This window comes from Aulonocara stuartgranti (genome assembly GCF_965226115.1).
Source record: "Aulonocara stuartgranti genome assembly, chromosome: 23".
Taxonomy (NCBI): domain Eukaryota; kingdom Metazoa; phylum Chordata; class Actinopteri; order Cichliformes; family Cichlidae; genus Aulonocara; species Aulonocara stuartgranti.
This window is the reverse complement of record NC_138958.1, coordinates 41569698-41589499: the sequence shown is the minus strand read 5'-3', so window position 1 is coordinate 41589499 and position 19802 is coordinate 41569698. Positions and strand designations below refer to the sequence as shown.

The following is a 19802-nucleotide window of genomic DNA, read 5'->3' as shown; positions in this document are numbered from 1 at the left end:
TGAAGAAAAATCCAGGTGGCTAGTCTGTCCTTTCCTAACCAATCACAGAGCTCCTTACATTGTTGCGCTGGAGAATAACTAAATATAATATAAAGATGATATTGAAAATAATCTTTTGTAGAGTCACTACTTAGTGGGCAGAGGACAGTTATCACTTTGCTGGATGCTTTAAAGTCGCATGTTCTGTATTTGCAGATTAACAGGATATTAACAGATTAACAGCTTTCATTAGACTTCATATGATAATCAACAGTGAAGTGTTTCTCTTTCAGTGTTTATTCTTGCTCATTGAATGATCTCTGTTCAGATAATATGCTGCACTCATCTCATGTTTCTTTAAATACGGCATCACTTGTCCAGCTGTCAAACTCTGAAAGAGTTACAGTTTCACCACTGAGCACTTTGAATGGTTATTCTTTTATTTAAAAGCACTTGTTCTAGCTGCATCATCAATACGACAAAAACTGTGACTTCAACAAAAATGTATCTAAAAATATTTAGGGGGAAATGTTCCTACACCCCTCATGTAAACGTTACACCTCCAAAAGGGAGAAATAATCAGAATAAGGCGTAATCATTGTCTTGATAATAATGACCATGAAAATGAAACTAGGCCTACCTTTAGTTCAGCACACTCAGTGTTGCATAAAGACATGCGAACATGCCATCATCCATTCTGGAGCCTACTTTTAAAAAGAGCGAGCTGTTTATTCTGGCTGAGTAGCAAACAGAACCAACCATGAAAACCTAAACTGGGAAAACACTCGGAAACCTTGAACACTGGGAATATGGAGACACAGGGGGTAGGTGAACAGACACTCTCACAAAGGACAGAGGAAAACAGATACAGTATATACACTGAGGGGTGATCCGGGAGTGGACAAACATGGGAACACAGACTAGGATTATCAAAATAAGACAAGAAGTAGCACGAACACAGAGACTGAGATAAGGACACATGAGCTTGACACTAGGATGGAAATAAACAAACATGGGAACACACGACGGACTGAGGAGACAAGGACAACACACAAAGAGAGGGACACTGGAAACAGGTAAAGGAGACAAAAACCCAGAGACAGCACTAAGACACAAAGAGAGGGAGACACAAGACGGGCTGGGGACACTAAGGGGACGCCGAGGACAGAACACAGAGACGAACTCTATGACAGACATTACGTGACAACAAGACTGACATCCACAGGAGACACAGAAAAAACAATAATCAGAAAATTCACGAATGCAGGAAAAGTAAACTAGGAAACTTCAGTCAGTATAAGAACACAACAATAATGATGAAGCAACATTCAAAAGTCCACCAACACAAAACACTGGGACAAAGACCCAGAACCATGACACACAGACACTGACAGTGTTCTTGTTAATGCTCTGCCTCCTCTGGATCTTTAGTTAGCTAAAGTGGACTGCAGTCTTTCATTTATTGATATCATTAATAGTTTACCCATATTAGACTCTTTAGTCCACCTGAATCAAACATAACAACATGTTACAAGCTGTTTTGCTGCTTCCAGTGTCTCAGATCTCATGCAAACAAGTGGCTGGCTCAGTGAATGTTAATTTAGCACATGTTATATAGAATAGAATAGAATAGAATAGAATTCAACTTTATTGTCATTGCACATGCACAGGTACAGGGCAACGAAATGCAGTTTGCATCCATCCAGAAGTGCTTTAGTGATATAGATATATTACAATATATATTAGCCATAGTATAGATATGTAAGTATATTACAGAAATGGGTCTATTATGGTATGTTATAATGTACACGGTATGAAGTATGTTGTGAATATTCTATAACTATAAGTATGTACAGGCTGTAGTGAGTACGAGCTATGTACAGGCTATGAACAGGATATAAATATGAAAAACTATACAGAATATGAAATAAATAACTTTACAGAAATCTGAGATATACAGCTGTACAGAAATGTGAACTATGCAAGTTGTAAACAGTTGTAGGGTTAAAGATTATCGAATGTACAGAATGATTATTTACACAGAGCTATACAGTAGTGCAGTTAAGATAAGTGAGGGTGTAGATAGTTTCTACAGAGGCTATATAAAGTGCTAGTGGTTGTGAGTGGTGGTTCAGTCCATGTTATTATTGTGTGTTTGAGGGTACAGTTGTCCATTGTGGGTGTGTGTATGTTCAGTCCATGAGTTTAACGTGGGTCAGATGTCAGGAGGCAGAGTTCAGGAGTCTGACAGCTGTGGGGAAGAAGCTGTTCCGGTACCTGGTGGTCTTAGTCCGGAGGCTCCTGTAGCGCCTCCCAGAGGGCAGGAGGGTGAAGAGTCCATGTGATGGGTGACTGGGGTCTTTGATGATTTTCCCAGCCCTTTTCAGACACCGCTTCCTGTAGATGTCTTTTATGGCAGGAAGTGGTGCTCCGGCGATGCGCTGGGCAGTTTTCACGACCCTCTGCAACGCCTTCCGGTCCGAGGCAGAGCAGTTCCCGTACCAGACTGTTATACAGTTGGTCAGGATGCTCTCGATGGTGCAACGATAGAAGTTCACCAGGATGTCTGAGGACAGGTGGTTCTTCCTCAGAGTCCTCAAGAAGAAGAGGCGCTGATGAGCCTTCTTGACCAGCTTGGAGCAGTTGGTCGTCCAGGTGAGATCCTCGGAGATGTGGACTCCCAGGAACTTGAAGCTGCTCACACGCTCCACAGCCGTCCCCTTAATGTGGATGGGTGGATGTGGGTCAGCATTCCTCCTGTAGTCCACGATGAGCTCCTTGGTCTTCTCGGTGTTAAGCAGCAGGTTGTTTCTGTCGCACCACTCAGCCAGACGATCCACCTCCTCCCTGTAGGCGGCCTCATCGTTGTCACTGATGAGGCCAATCACCGTGGTGTCATCTGCAAACTTAATGATGGTGTTGGAACCATCAGCAGGTCTGCAGTCGTGGGTGAAGAGGGAGTAGAGGAAAGGGCTCATCACACAGCCTTGTGGTACACCGGTGTTCATTGTGATGGTAGATGAGCAGTGGTTATCCAGCCGGACATGTTGGGGGCGGTTGGTCAGGAAGTCCAGTAACCATTTGCAGATGAGGGAACTGATGCCCAGGTCTGTCAGTTTCTTGATGAGTTGTGAGGGGTGGATTGTATTGAATGCTGAACTGAAGTCTATAAACAGCATTCTGGCGTAGGTGTTGTTGTTGTCCAGGTGTGAGAGGACAGAGTGCAGTGCGATGGAGACTGCATCCTCTGTGCTCCTGTTCTGGCGGTATGCGAATTGGTGGGGGTCCAGGGTGGGGGGGAGACAGGATTTGAAGTGTGCTAGGACCAGCTGCTCTAAGCACTTAGTGATGATGGGGGTGAGTGCTACTGGGCGGTAGTCATTGAGGCAAGATGGGTTGGAGTTTTTGGGTATCGGGACGATGGAGGTGGATTTGAAGCAGGCCGGTACCACAGCGTGGGCCAAGGACAGATTGAATATGTCTGTGAGCACTCCTGCAAGCTCCCCAGAACACGCTCTGAGAACACGCCCGGGGATGCCATCGGGACCTGCAGCCTTGTGGACATTGATCCTGCTCAGCACCGCTCCTACATCGGTGGGGGAGAGAGTCAGAGGTTGGTGGTCTGGCGTCATGTCTGCTTTGGTTGTGGTTGTGGGGTTCCCTCGCTCAAAACGAGCATAAAAGTTGTTGAGCTCGTTGAGGAAGGAGACATCAGAGGATGCGGGGGAGGGTTTGGTGGTCCTGTAGTCTGTAATGGTCTGGAGTCCTTGCCACATGCGTCGGGGGTTGGAGTTGGAGAAGTGTTCTTCTACCTTCTTTTTATAATGGTGTTTGGCTTTTTTGATGCCCTTCTTTAGATTAGCCCTGGCTGTGCTGTAGGCGTGTGCATCTCCTGACCTAAAGGCGGTGTTGCGGGCCTTCAGGAGGAGACGAACATCCCGGTTCATCCAAGGCTTCTGGTTGGGGTACATGGTGATCCGTTTCTGGGTGGTGACCAGAAACGGCTCCAGCCAGGTTGGAATACACATGGTCTAAAGTCTTGTCTCCTCTGGTGTGGCAGGAGACATGTTGGTGGAATCTGGGGAGGACTGTCTTTAAGTTGGTGTGGTTGAAGTCGCCAGCAACAATAAAAGCAGCCTCGGGGTGTTTATTCTGGTGTTTGTTAATGGCTGCAGAAAGTTCTTTCATGGTCCGATATATCTCTGTTCAGATATTATGTTGTACTCATTTTTTCCCTTTATTCAAATAAGAGCAGTTATTGTTCATTTAATCAAACGCTGCTCAATCATCCATGTAACGAAAACTTTGATTCTCTTCATCTGGATGTAACGTTTTCAGAATCAACTTTTTTGGGAGCTGCAAAGCAGTTTCAGCTCAGAGCACCGTTCATGTTTACTTTTGCACCACTTATTGAAGCTGCATCATCATTTCCATCGAAGCTGTGTGTTGACACAGCTTCTTCTGTCATTGCATCCTCTTGTTTTTTTCTTGCTCTTGGCCTTTGTCTTTGAGCCAGAGAGATGGAGGTCCATGGCGTCATGTAAAACTACTTTGAAATTCTGACCATTTGATAATAAATTGTGAAAATGTATAATTTGAACATATTTGTTTTCACTCAGCACTACAAGCTGTATGTTCTTGCTTTTGAGCCCCGCACTCCCTCCTTTTTCCAATTCGTTTACTTCTCATTAGCACTCAGGGATCTGCACAGCTTAGGAGTCGCTGGCTGTCCCCTCTGTGACCTTCCCCAAACTGCAGCTTAAATTCATGCTCAAGCCATCTGCCATTATCTACTAAAAATGCTATCAAACCTAAAAAAAGGATGCGGTCTCAGCTGGTGAAATTGCATTATACACCGCTTTGAGGCAACTGTAGATAATTCATTTATCATTATTCAACATTGACAAATAGTAGTTGACTAATATCAGGAGCCAAAAGGAAACAAAAACAACAACAACCCCAAACTAAACTAATATTTCAGATGCCGGAAAGAAATGATTACAGTTGTTCAAATTTGCTGTCACCGAGTTAGGTGTGATACATGTACATCAATCTTACATGTAAAAAGTAGAAAACTGAAAGTAAATCTGAAATATAAAAATGAACTGGTTCTTATATAAAACCTTTCTACTCTCTACAACTTGCCTCATTCACCCAATCACTTCTTTTTTTTCTCTGTAAGTGCTTTCTATCTAACATTAATACGCATTCATCCTCCCGATGGATGCATCGGAGAGCAACTTGGGGTTTGCATCTTGCCCAAGGATATTTGGCATGCAGGCTGGAGCAGGCGGGGATTGAACCAGTAACTTTCTGATTAGTAGGTTTCCTACCTGAGCTACAGACACCCCAATTTATGGTGCTTTGGAAACAACACGTTCTCATCCCAACAGGTAACGATGCTATGTGACAAGTCATCAGTATGCGTTTGGAGGCATGAGAGCCGTTTGGAATGAATCTATACATGTAAATGTGTTTTTTGTTCTAATCATGAATCGCTTTGAAAAACACTACCTGATAGGGTTAAGGTTAAAGTTATGGATAGAGTTAATGTTAGGAGCCTCTGCTCCAAGTGTGTGTTACTGCTGCGAGCAGCGTTCGGTTGTTTTCAAATGGGAATCTGGAGCATCTCATAAGGATGCGGAAAGATACCTTTCACGTTACTATGAGATGCCTCAGGCCATGACAAACTTTTGGTATGTTATAAGAACTGAGGGCAGCTGTATTTGGGCCTTTATTGGCTACAGAGATTCATTAGAGGTAAGGGTAAGGAAATGTGGCTTCCAGTAATTGTCCTGAACATACACCTGAGAAAACTTCAAAATCAGAAAAAAAAGCATCAAAGTAATCTTAAAATGTGTAATGTGCTTGTTACTCTGCTACAACTGGGATCATGTACCGCATAAAAAGACTAGATAGTCTATGTGATGTGGATGCTAGAGCGAAAGCCATGGTTGATATTTGACCTTGTAGTATTTTATAGTTTCCTTCCTGGAGCCAAATAGAGAAACAAATGAAGGCCCCAATTGCAAGAAGATGCTAGCATAAAACAAGCAATATAAAGACAACATATTCTGATCAAATAGCGCTGCAGTCATTGTCTTCATACTGGTAGTGATGATGCATTTCTGATAAATGCCTGTAAAAGAAAGACTAACCATATATGGTGCTCAGTGGTGAAACTGCTTTGTAAGTTCCTTACAAACCATTTTATACTGATTAAAAAACCAGAAATGAGAACGCTATATCTGAGCAGAGATAAGCAACAGACAGCTGTGAAAGTAAGATATTCAAATTCACTGAGCCAAAGACGCAGCTACAGAACTCATGACTCAAGAGTTTGCAAAATATATCCTTTCAAGAAACAAAGTTAAAAATGAGCTTATTGTTCATTATGATAGCGAGCGATATTCCACAGGGCATTGACAGATCCAAACCACTTCACACTTCACACACTTTAGAATTAATCCTGAACAGCTCACCACAACATTGTTTTCTCCACGGGATCTGCACACAGGAAAATAAATAATGATGGGACATACTGAACATTTGTGGAGAAATCCAGTACGTTTTTTATGAAGCACGTATCAAGGCTTGCTTATTTAAGAGTGAGTAATGTCTCTGATAAGAAAATTATTAGAGTCTTGCTGTTTCAGAAAGTGGTTTGAGTGCTGGTGTGATTAATGACCATATACAGTGGTCCCTCGTTTATCGCAGGAGTCACTGATAGATGAAATCCATGAAGTAGCCAACTTTATTTTTTACAATTATTATAGATGTTTTAAGGCTGTAAAACCCCTCACTACACACTTTATACACTTTTCCCAGGCAGGCATGAACATTTTCACACTTTTCTCTCTTGTTTGAACACTCTCAAAGTCTTGTAGAAAAATAAGTCCAGTGTTATAGAAGGAAACCAAAGGCACCCGCCGGTGACGATGTTTTGTCGACATTGTTGTGTTTGTTGGGGAGAAAACTTACAAACATACAGTACAGCACGTCAGAGTCACACTGCTAGCGATCGAAGCTTTATGTAAATTTGACCAGCTGAACGCATTCTGTACTGTACAGGAGACACAACACGAGATTGATTGACAATGGTCTAATTGTCTACAGCCAGTCAGGACGCAGAATACAATGCACTTAAAAAAATAAATAAAAAATGCAACAAAAAAGAAAAAATCAGCGAAACAGTGAGGGACCACTGTATGTGCTATTGGATCCCTGCAAAATTCTTCTGCTCATGTTGGAGATTCACCTTTTTCACCTCTTTTTTTGTGTTGTGCCAAACAACTGGGGTACAACAACACCTAATCTATATAATCTAAGCAGAGGTGCATCTATCCAAATCTTTACAGGCTTTCTGTGGGATACCCTTAAACCCCTGCCTTCTTAGTACCACGTGAAAGGGTTTTCTCCAGAGATGGAGAGGTTATTACTAGAGATGGACCGATCTGATATTGCGTATCGGTATCGGTCCAATACTGACGTAAATTACTGGATCGGATATCGGAGAGAAATAAAAAATGTAATCCGATCCATTAAATATCAAAAAAGCACCTCACAGAACTTGCGACATGGCGTAACTCAGACCATAACCGTAGCACGTGGCAGCAGTACGTGTCACGTGATAGAGCGGCTGTGTGCATTTGTAGCCTCACTACCAAACCAGCATTTCATCTCCGAGGAAGTCATCCCAGAGAGAAGTAAAGCAAGTGTGTAAGTTCATCTAGGGTTGCCAACTCCCTGAAAAATAAATAAGGGACACCTCGTGGCCAGGGCCGGGCAACCCAGTTGTCTTCACCCTTCCCAGTGTGGTAGCTCTTTTTTTTGTGTGTGAAATTATTTTTTAACCATTTGACTTGAATTTGATTTAAGCAGATGCATATTCTTTGTGATATGACCATATGGGAAACAAATGATCATTTAGCCATTTATTTTTAACTCAAAATGACAACATTAACACAGTAAAACAGGTCTCTTTCTTAAACAGAAGCCTGTCATGCTTAGCTTTTGAGAATATAAGTAAGTCTTTCTTTAAAAGAACTCTGTCCTGCTTAACTTAAAATTATATAAATTAATAGAAAATAATAGAACGAAAAATATTCTTGTAACAGTGCACATATAGTGCATTTAGTACAATTGGCTTCAGTTGAGGTATTTCAGCTTTTCTAAAGCTAATCAGCTGCTCCTGTTTGTAAACCCGCTTGTTCCCATGATTACGCATCTTAACTCATCATCATTATTCATCTATGTATTATTTTTATGTATTAGTCATCTATTTGTTGTAATCATCTATCCTTGCAGTTGTTTATTACACAAAATAAATTATATTATCACACTTCTGGCCACATAGCGCTGATATTCACTGCACATGCCCATATTAACCTTAACCAGAGGGTTTAAAAACAAACACACCAGTGTTTACATACCATATCTGCTTCTGCCGTGGCCTGGTGGACAAAAAATTGGTTAAGGGTTCCCCGAGCTTTCACGCCCCTCATGTTCTTCATGTGCCCACCACTAGGAGCATGCCTATGGAAAAAGTGTGCTTTATAGGTGTTATCGTGCACTTTGCCAGCCAGGTGTTTCCCTTTTCCCATTCCTCCCTGTACTTTTGCAGCCTTTTTTTTTTCTTTCTCTGAGGGGAACAAACATTGCTGCTCTAATGCTGGGCTTACACTGTGCCATTTTTGGCCCATTTTGAGCCGAATTTTGAGTCGTGCGACCGAATTGGTGATCGGCCCGATTTTGGCCTTCATCGTGCATCGTTTAGTATATGTGGGGTAACGAGAAGCGATTAACACCTCGAGCAGCTCCCGGTCATCAATCGCTCGTGAGGGTGTCGCCGCAGCCGCTCACACTGCTCACGCGCAAACACGTAAACGTCGGTGAAAAAGACGGAGCAGCACGGCTGTGCAGCGTGTGATCTGGACACAAGCGATGGAGGCACAACTTGTAGAACTTTGGAAAGCTCATCCGAGCCTTTTCGATGTGGCATCACAAAATTATCACGACCACAACAACTGTGAAAATAGTTGGATTTACACTGCTGCTCAATCACAGCTGCCTGATCAATGATTTTCATTAGCAATTTAGCAAAGTTGATGGTGGTGGTGTGTCTGTGTGAGTGAAAGACAGAGAGGGAGAGTGAGCGACAGAATTTCTGTTATAACCTTCCTTTTATGGAGGCACAGTGTGAGCACTCAGGTCGCATCAGAGCATCGGGTCGTATAGTGTGAGACCTGCATCGTGACCTACCAACTTCTAACCCCTGCGAGTCAATCGTGCAGTTTGAGCAGGAGCTGAATAACGTGACTGAAAAAATTGCACAGTGTTTGCCCAGCTTTAGGTGTACTGTCGTCCGAGACTTGCACCGCAGTGTCGGCGTTTGTTTCCCTGTTGGCCATGCTTCTTGTTGTGGTCATCCGTTGTCTTCCGGTATTTTCTCCGCAAGCGACCTTTCCTCGACCAATGAGATGAGCGGTAATCTGAATTCTCATACTCGACACGGGACACGGGACGATTCGGTTTTTTAAGGGACGGTTGGCAACCCTAAGTTCATCTCTTAATGTTTGTAAAGCATTCCCACGTTAAGCTTTACAACCGATATATGGAGCGACTGCCTCTCTCTCTCCCTTCCTCTCCTGCTGCTCAATCATGAAACTGATCAATGATCAGCTGATCGGCTTTTCTCTCGTTTATTTATCGCCCACTTTGCGCCAGAAAGAGGAAACCAGCGGATGTCGCGTTAAACAGCAGCAGCATGTTTAAGCTTGATCAGCTGTTGTTAGATTTATTTAATATTAATTTCTAGTATCAGCTGATGTTTGCTGGAGCCACAGCTGTAAAAGCTGCTGGTCATGATATGGTTTGTTTATCTGGTGAGAGGGAAACATGAAGATGAAACCAGGAGATGTCCTTACTGCAGTGGTTCCCAAACTTTTTTTGCTGGGCCCCCCTTTGTTTTACAAGAAAAATGTTCGCGCTCCCCCTCCCCCCTCGTGTGCGCACGCGCACACGCACGCAAGAACACATCTTCCAACCACACACACCCATATTTTGCACCATTGCGGTTAATTTCACACCTCACACATTTAGTAAACAATTAAGCAAATACAAGTAATCTTCAATAAAGTACAGGTAGTAAGAAAATAAACTACTAACTCTTTTACGCTATGTCCAGCAGTGTTGCCAACTTAGCGACTTTGTTGCTATATTTAGCGAGTTTTCAGACCCCTAGGGCGACTTTTTTTCTAAAAAGCGACTAGCGACAAATCTGGCAACTTTTTCTGGTGTTATTGGCGACTTATTTATGATGACTTTTTGGCGTGAAAGCACGTATTGCTCTTACTCTCAGCAAGCAGCGGATGCTGCCGTGGGCACCTCGCTCGTGCCAAAGCGCTCACAGGCGGAGGATAGTCCTCCCCAGCTGCTATCGGTTCACACCCATGCATCCAAACTGCAAATGAATCGCGCACGAGCAAAGCCGCCGCTCCCGCACTGACTGTAACGCAGTCAATTCTTGTTTTACAGTGATGCTGTTTCGTGGATCACAAGGTTTAAAACTACTTACACACACACACACACACACACACACGTTTTAAAACTACTTACACACACACACACACACACAAAGTAACTCCACCAGAGTGCCTATTTCGGGTCACTTTTGCCGGTCCAAGCCCGGGTAAAGGAGCAGGGTTGGAATTGTGACATTAAAAAACAATAATTGCTAAAAGAAATTTAATTTGTAGTTCTAAATAAATTCTAAATGCATTTAAGACGTGCTTTACTCACTTTATGTCTTGTTCCATGTTGTTATTTCTCTCTTCAACAACGTAGGTTACAATTACATTAGCATGACCAATTATGCAAATTAGGCGATGCCGTCATTTAGCGACTTCTAGTGACTTTTAGGACAACCAATAGCGATTTTCCTTACTGAGGAGTTGGCAACAGCACCCCCATACTCCGCGACCCGCCAGGGAAAGAGGGCCCAGGCCCATCCAGACCAGCGCCCAGTGCAGCAGCGCCTCCCGGCCCCACAGAGCCCGGGACAGTCCACCCAACCCCACCACAGAGAAAACTGCACCCACCCCACCATCCACTCATCTTCCAGACTACATAGACGCCCAGGCTGAGATCTTCCTCCACCTCTCCTGTATCTCCCCTTCCTGCAGAGAGAGTTCCTGAAGAGAGGAAAGCTCCTGCAAGATGTGACAATCTCCCCCACCAGTTGAAGAGCCCCCCAGGTGGCTCGACGCACCGGCGGTACCCTGCGCCAGGGCTGGGCCCCCATGCACCCACCCGCCCACAACCCCGGCAACACACCAACCAGGACCCAAGCCCCCGAGGCCCGGCCAGGGCCCCAGCCCAGAGACGGAGCGCCCCCAGAACCTCACGCCCATCCCGGACCCACCCAGGGCCAGCCAGGCTACTAGGTCAGTAACCCACGTCCGTCAGCACAGACCCTCCCCTAGCCCCGCTGCACGCAGCCACAAGGAAACAGTCACCTGAGAGCCAACAGAGCCCCTAACCGGACATGACCGCTACCCCGGGTTGAGCCCCCCAAGGAAGATGCCTCCGGGGAAACCCCCGATGCCCTAAGCCTGTCCCTACCCCCACACCAATCACAACAGTGAAGGCGGGACCAAACTATGACCCCCCCACCCCCACTAGGTGATGGAGCTGATCAAAGGAGCCCAGAGCAACTGATCTGATGTGGTGGCAGAGGCTGTATCAAGACTAATGTAATCTAATAGATAATTTCTATATTGGTTAGAATTAAGATTATTTTTATTTTTCCAGTTCATGAGGACTGTTTTCTTGGCTATGCATAGGGCAGTGAAAACCATATGGGCTATATTCTTTTCTGAAGTGACATTATCTAAGCTGCCCAACAAACACACTAAGGGGGAAGTTGGAATGTTACATTTCAGACACTTTGATAAGTCTTCACATATCTCGCGCCAAAACTTCTGAACTGGTGGACAGAACCAAAGAGCGTGGATATAATTGTCCGGTGAATTGGTTTGGCAGTGTGAGCAGTTGTTGGTAGACGTAAAGCCCATCTTGAACATCCGATGACTGTATAGTGCACTCTATGTAATATTTTGTATTGAATTAATTGAAGACTGGGATTTCTAATTAGATGAAAGGTTTTTAAGCAAATCTGAGACCAGAAGTTTTGGTCTAAGTTAACTGATAAATCCGCTTCCCATTTTGCAATAGGAAGTGATATTGATTCATCTGTTTTAGGAAGCATTCTGTATATTTTGGATAGTAATTTGGGGGTTTTAAGAGTAAGAAATTGAACCACACTTGGTGGTGTTTGTAGTTCAACTTGACCCGGTTTAAATTTCTTTTTTACTATGAATTTAATTTGTTGATATTCTAAAAATCTTTTCTTGTTGATCCCATATTGTGTAACTAGTCCGTCAAATGAAATAAATTCTGTTCCTTCTAGTATATGTTCTAAATATTTGATTCCTTTACCACTCCAATCTGAAAAGTTTATCATATTATTGTTTTGTAATATGTCAGGGTTGTTCTAGTTAGGTGTACGTTTGCATGGGATTAATGAAGACGCCGTCAATTTTAGAAACTCCCACCATGCTGTCAGAGAAGAGCTGATGTTGATGCTTTTAAAGCATTCATGTCGTTGGATGTTTGAGCTGATAAATGGTAGGTCTGAGATCTCTAGATTATTGCAGAGTGCTTGTTCTACATCTAGCCAAGGTTCATCTAAGAGGGTGTGTTTTAGCCATCCTGAGATAAATTGAAGCCTGTTGGCTAAGAAGTAGTGCTGAAAGTTAGGCAGTTCTAGTCCTCCTTTATCCTTGGTCTCTTGTAGTGTTTTTAAGCTTATACGTGGGGGTTTATTTTTCCAAAGGAATTTGGACATACATGAATCTAGAGATCTGAACCAATCTTGTGGCGGTTTAGTTGGGATCATTGAGAATAAATAATTTATTTTTGGTAAGACCATCATTTTTATAGCGGCAACCCTTCCCATGAGTGATATGGGTAGACATTTCCATCTAGCCAGATCATCTTCTACCTTCTTTAAAAGTGGGATATGGTTTAATTTAGTTAGATCTGCAAGCTTGGGAGAAACATTAATACCTAAATATTTTATATTTCCCGATTGCAGTGGTGTAGAAGAGGAATTATGGAGTTCAATCACCCCAGAGAAATTGGTTTGTGAATTTTGGAGAAAGAGTAACACATCATCCGCATAAAGGCTGATTTTATGTTCCACGTTCTTGCATTTTATGCCCTTTAATTACTGAATTCTGTCTAATTGCTGCTGCTAGTGGTTCAATAAAAATTGCAAACAGTGAAGGGGAGAGTGGGCATCCCTGCCTGGTGCCCCTCAAGAGACAGAAGCTGGAGGATGTCTGGTCATTTGTTCTGACACAAGCTGTTGGGGAGTTATATAATATTTTTAACCAGTTTATGAAAGAGGATCCAAAACCAAATTTGTGTAAAGTTGCAAATAGAAATTTCCAGTTAACTCTGTCGAATGCTTTTTCTGCATCTAAAGAGAATATTGTAGTTTCTAGGTTTTTACTGTATGAGTAGTCTATCAAATTAAGTAATCTACGTGTATTTGTTGATGAGTGCCTACCTTTTATGAAACCAGTTTGGTCAGGATGAATTAACAGGGGGGTTATTTTCTCCAGTCTCTTTGAGAGAGCTTTGCAGATTATTTTAAGGTCTACATTTATAAGGGATATTGGACGATAGCTTGAGGGATATACAGGGTCTTTGCCTGGTTTTAGCAGGAGATTAATGTTTGCAGAATTCATATTTGATGGAAGTCTGCCCTTTTCTTTGATTTCCAACAACGTTCTGTAGAAAACTGGTGCTAGAATCGACCAGAATTCTTTGTAGAATTCTGCAGGAAAGCCGTCTGGACCTGGAGCCTTAAAATTCAATTTCAAATTAGACTAATTCAAATTCAGTTTTCAAAAGCATTTATTCAAGTTACAATTCAGATTCAATCTGAGCAATTCAAATTCAAATTGAACTTATTCAAATTCAGTTTCTGATGGCACAGATTTCTGCCCATAGAAAACTTTTTTAAAATTATTGATGGCTCTGTCTAGCACAGACCCACCGCTGTAACGAGACAATTATACTACAACAGCAGAAAGCATTGAACACCAACCAGAGCTCTTTGTTTGATCTCGTGCACGAGGGAGAGAACTGTGACGAGCGCTGTTCCTGACGCTCGAACCCCAGCCACTCTCGTCTGCTCCCCCGTAACACTGCTCTTTATTGCGGTTATATGACTATGCATAAGAATCATTAACATATGACGTCTTACATAGGTGTATACATGTAAACAAAGAGTACCTTGTTTGTGTGTCGTGTAGGTATGTGTGCGTGTGTGTGTGTGTGTGGTCAAGATGTGATCCTGTGAAGACTCCTTAAAGCTGGTGCCAGGCGTCCAGCGGTCCTTCTAAACAAAGGGCTCTTATACTTAAACAGATACAGAGTAGGTGTCCTCCTATACCACAAATCAGTAAGAGAAGGCACGACCTCTCTCATGACCTTAAGATGTGTGTGTATGCCAGAGTGCTCTGGGAGGCACACAGGGTCTTTGCAGACTGCTAAGGATCAGACATACTATCAATATGCAATCGATTATAAGATTCTAAGCATATATGAGTGCATATTTCTAAGCATAAATGACAATCAACAATATAAACCTAACAATTATTATTCAAAAAATGATTTAATATGAAGGCAATAGGCAAAGTGTTACAGGCATAGCCCTAAAGAATGTAGCCTCAGCTTTTCAACGCCTCTCTCTGTCTCTCGCTAGCAAACTTGACCCAGACAACAAAGCAAAGCTAGTTTTCAGCTACGAGCCCGACACAGAAACCGACGTATTAGTCAGAGGTCCCTTTACTACTGTTTGGAGCCGCGGACCTGTTTTATATATACGCGCGGAATAGTTTTCTATACGAGATCGCTGCAAAAAGTGCAGCTTTACCTAATGTCCACCTACTGTTACTCAATTTTTATTAAAATTTAAAAATCTAGTTGGTATTGGTATGGAGAGTAACCTTCAGTAATAGTAATAAGTCACACAGCAATAGTACATTCATGTAGTTGTAAAAAGCATGATAATATATTAAGTAATCCAAAGTATTCAGAATACGTTACTCTCATTGAGTAACGTATTTGGAATATGTTACAAAATACATTTTGGGGCATGTATTCTGTAATCTGTAGTGGAATACATTTTAAAAGTAACCTTCCCAACACTGTCTATTAGGTTCTCTTTGTGTCTTCATCATCTGTGTACCTCGCTGCCTCTCTGTGTTTGTCATGTCTAATTTTTCTTTTTACATATTCCCCTCCTTGTGTTTCATTCCATGTCCCCTCTGTCTGTCGTGTGCATTCATGTATGTTCCCCAGTCCGTCTTGCCTCTTTCTCTTCCCTCTCTTCCACCTTCATGTCTCTTGCTCTCTCTGTCTGTCCCTCTGTCTCTTGTTCCTTCTCTCTCGCTCTCTCCCTCCATGTCTCGTGTCCCTTAACTGTTTCCATCTTTGTGTCTCCTCCCATTGTTTCCCCAGTCTGTCTAGTTCCCATATTCCCAGGACACCGCTGGACAACAAATGGGTGTTCCGAGACTGAGAGACAGCCAGAGTTGGTAAAAGAACAGACATTCTGTACTTAAGTAGAAGAACAAATACTACTGTTAAAAAATACTCCAGTGAAAGTTAAAGTACTGATTCAACTTCATTACTCAAGTTAAAGCAAAAAAGTACAGGCTCGAAGCGCTTACAGAGAAAAGCATAGAGAAAAGTACTTGGGTGAATGAGGCAAGTTGTAGAGAGTAGAAAAGTTTTATATGAGAACCAGTTCATTTACCATTACATGTTCATTTTATTTTCAGTTCTGTACTTTTTATATTTAATATTGATTCATTAGATTGACTACATGTATCAGACCTAACTCACTGACTGTAATTGTTTATTTGTACATTATTGAACATTTAAAGGTGTGAAGTCTTGCACTTTAATAGAACAGAACAGTCTGGTTTCTAAAGCTACAATGGGAAATGATTGCGTCGAGGCTGCTTCCTGTCTGCACAAAGGTACATTTTTATTTTAATCAGCACACACGCAAGTAATGGAACTAAAGCTGATCGAGCTCTTTCTGCACAATGACAACCATATTAGGACACATAGAAGAAATGGTTGTATATATCTTAGCACAAATGACAATCTTAAATTATTAATTCTGACAGAGACCACATCCTCATTTTAGGTTTGACAGCTGTGACCAGGAGATATTTCATTTTGTATTCTTATGATCACGGTTATAATCAGAAGTATCGATCATTAATCATTTACCATTGTTGAACCAGTTGACAGAATAATCTTTGAACCATATCTAGGTTAACATTAATCTACACAGATTATCAGTACTCTAATCAGTCTATTGTTGTTCTGTACTATTCATGTTATTTGCTTAAAGCTGTTTCACAGTTCTGTAATCACTCAGAAGCCTGTGGGGCCTGCTGGACCCTGCCTTGGTTCTATGTTCAGTTCTGCACGTACACAGGCCTTGAAAGTACATGCACGCTCTTATACAACACATGAATGTGTACACACACCCTTAGTAAGAATAGGAGGGTTGTCTGAGGACAGTTTTCTGATAGATATACTTTCACAATAGACACGAATAGATATACACACAACACACACTGGTTTTCTCTGAGTGCTGGGCTGAGTGGAAACATCTGGAGGCCTTATAAGGAGAACTTGTGGAGTGAGGGGAACTTCCTGAGTTCTGAGAACTGACTGATACTTATCATGTGACTTGACGTCATCATTGTAATAAAAGCTTTGTGAGATGCTTGCTCGGGGGAGATCGGCTCTAAAAGGCTTGTGATGCTCATCTTCCCCATATGTACATATGTATAATAAAAATCACTATTCTGACATCTACTGAGACCATGCAGTCGTTTGTCTCTTCCTCAAATTCGAACCCTGACAATCTGGTGCCGAAACACCGGTTTGAGGAGGGATAGGGCTACACTGAGTGATGGGCCCCGAAATATGAGAGGTAAGCACCGCCTGTTGATGGATCTCCAAAGGTGCCGAATTGGAAATTGAGCGCTAAATTAAAGGTTCACTCAGTGGGGCTTCTGTTCTGTCCGAGGTGATTTTGGGGTAATTAGTGTTAAAGGCAGGGAATAGTGAACTGAGTAAATTTATTGCTGTTTATTTTGGGGGTGAAGTTTGAGTTAAGAAGTTATGTGTTTGAGTTAACACGGTTTAAGGTGTGTGGAAACAGATAAATACGGTTTAAGAGGTTAAATGTGGGTTGACTGGGAATGCCAGCCAGTCAATCGGTAGTGTAGGGTTAATTTGGTTTTAATAGGGTAGCAGAGACGGTCTCGGGCTTCAGATAATTAAACGGGGGGGCTCAGAGCTCACCGTGAGGCTTTTAAACAAGTAAATTCGTTTAGGACTGAGAAGCTAGGCTCTCTAAGAATGCAGTTTGTTCAGCAGGTGGCGCTGACCCCTGACCCCGGACGCGTGGTTAGGTTCTAGCCCGGTTTTGGCCTCCCGCTGGGGACTTGGGACTCCCGGTTAATTGGCCAGGTAATCTATGAGTGATTGCCTTCTACTGCATTGATTGATTAAGAAGGTTAGACCTGGCTGCCTCCTATTTAAACGTCAGGAGCTTGTGAACTTTAAGTATAGCCAAAAGCGTGAGCCAGGATTTCATTGCCTTTCACGCAGCTGGTGGAGTTCCGGGTGTCCGGGCGGGGAAGCAGTTTTAAAGTACTAGAACTTAGTAATGAGGCCGTTTTCAAGGCGGCGTACTTGAAACGGTAATTGATCAGCAAGAGCCGGGCTCTGGGCTGAAAGATGCTTTTAAATTAGTCAAAAATTTAGCAACACCAGCAGAGAAATAGAGAAGTGAGATAAAGTTGTTCTGGCATATGGTGTTTTCTTAGGAATTCGAGCGCTATCGGGAGGGCGTTCCCGAGGTGTGTATTGATCAGCAAGGCTAGGCCTGGGCTATAGGTGCTTTTAAATTAGTCAAAAAGTTAGGGGTAACCTCTTCTGGCATATGTCTATGCGGGCCCGTGTGTAAATAGAACATAAATTACCGGTGTGTGTAAATAAGTTGTATAAATCTGTTAGATCTGAAACTCCTGCTAAAAAACTTCCTCTCTACAACTCTTTTCTCTTCTCTCCCTCTTTCTCTCAGTTGGGATTCTGTGTGTGTATGTGTGCTGGAGAAATAAAAAAAAAAAGGAAAAGGGTCTCTCTCTCTGTCTCTGTGAGAGAAAAAAGGTGGGGGCCGAGTGAGCCCGCGGGGCCGAGCGGGTCCGCGGGAGCGAGCGTGTATGCTGTATGAGGAAGAAGGGAGTGAGAGGGCGCGAGTGAAAAGAGTAACCGAGTATTTGGTGATTTTTTATTATTTCAGAGGCACTGGGTAAGAGTTTTGACTTTAGCTGTGAGAGTTGTGAAAAGAGTAGGTTTTTCTTTTGTTGTAGACTGTGAGTAATCGGTGTTTTTCTGCCTATTGTGCTGCGTGGAAGACACAGAAGTGTAGAAATGTTTGTGGTTTATCTTTGTTTGACGTTTTATATAGAGTTGGTTGATTTAGGGTGATTTCTCCCGTTTAAGGGAGGAGTTGCATTGTGGTTATGTTAAAGCTTTGCTGTAGGGGTATGTGTGTGATTTTGTGCTGGCTTCGCATGTTTAAATGGATGCATAGAAGTTTGTCAGTGAGAAATTGTTATGGTGGGGTTTAAAGTTAGTAAAGAGTCAAACAACGCCCACTGTTTTAAAAAGGCCCAAAACATCATAAAAGACACCTCACATCCTGGCCACTCCCTGTTCGAACTGTTGCCCTAAGGCAGACGGTACAGGGCAATCAAAGCAAGGACTAATAGACTCAAACACAGCTGTTATCCAACTGCAATAACACATCTGAATGCTACAAAAATGTCCACCATGCCACTCTTGTGTTAATCTATGCACGGTCTGAAGCATGACGGTGGGAATACTTAGTATTTTAAGTATTCTATCTATTTTATTGATTGAATTTTATTGTTTTTTTTTTATATTTGATATTATTAGTGTGTCTTGTGTTGTTTACAGAAGTAACTGCGCAGCGTTACCATTTACATTTTCTTCCCTACAGGGTTACAGTTTTAATGTTTTTCTATTACAGGATTTCTGGGCGGATGTGTGAAGAAACGGTGTTTATGGGTTAGGAGTTGGGGATGCTATTACACTGTATTCTGGTGAGAGTGTTGGGGGAGACACACCCTGTCTTGAAAACTGTGATTCTTTTACAGGAAATGGTTTTATAGCACCTATGGAATGAGGATGGCTGACTACGGTCAATGTGCTGCTGATGTTTGCTTTGCTTTGGTGAGAAGGGTGCAGTAGAAAACAGACAAGTGACATGAAAACAAGTAATAATAACAAATAACAAATTTGGGGACAGTTTGACCTAGAGCCCACTAACTGGCCATTAGGGGCTCTCTCTCTTGGAATAACATTGCCCAAAGGGTGAATAAAGCAAATTGTGGCAATGATAGTGATTTAATGATTGGAGAAACCTGAACATGATACTTGTCTGTTGTGCTGAACCGTTTATTACTCTTATGATTTGCAGGTGGTTGTAAATAAGCTGTTTACTTTAACAGGTTTGCTTTTTAGCTGAATTGCAAAATACAACTAGAACGATTGATTGAGACTAATCGCTACTAACCTGAAACTGAGGAGGTTCTATATAAGGAGGAATTAAAACAGGTATAAAATGCATC

The 19802-nt window shown here is 42.4% G+C and overlaps 1 long non-coding RNA gene across 3 annotated transcripts in view; it reads left to right on the top strand.

Annotated features, from left to right (window-relative positions):
• The window catches only part of LOC309700766, a 187256-nt gene extending 168183 nt beyond the window's left edge, over positions 1 to 19073 (top strand). For all 3 annotated transcript variants that reach the window (XR_014274734.1, XR_014274735.1, XR_014274736.1), the window contains one exon: positions 17884 to 19073. This is a non-coding gene — a long non-coding RNA (uncharacterized lncRNA). The remainder of the gene's footprint in view (positions 1 to 17883) is intronic.
• The last annotated feature ends 729 nt before the right edge of the window (positions 19074 to 19802 follow it).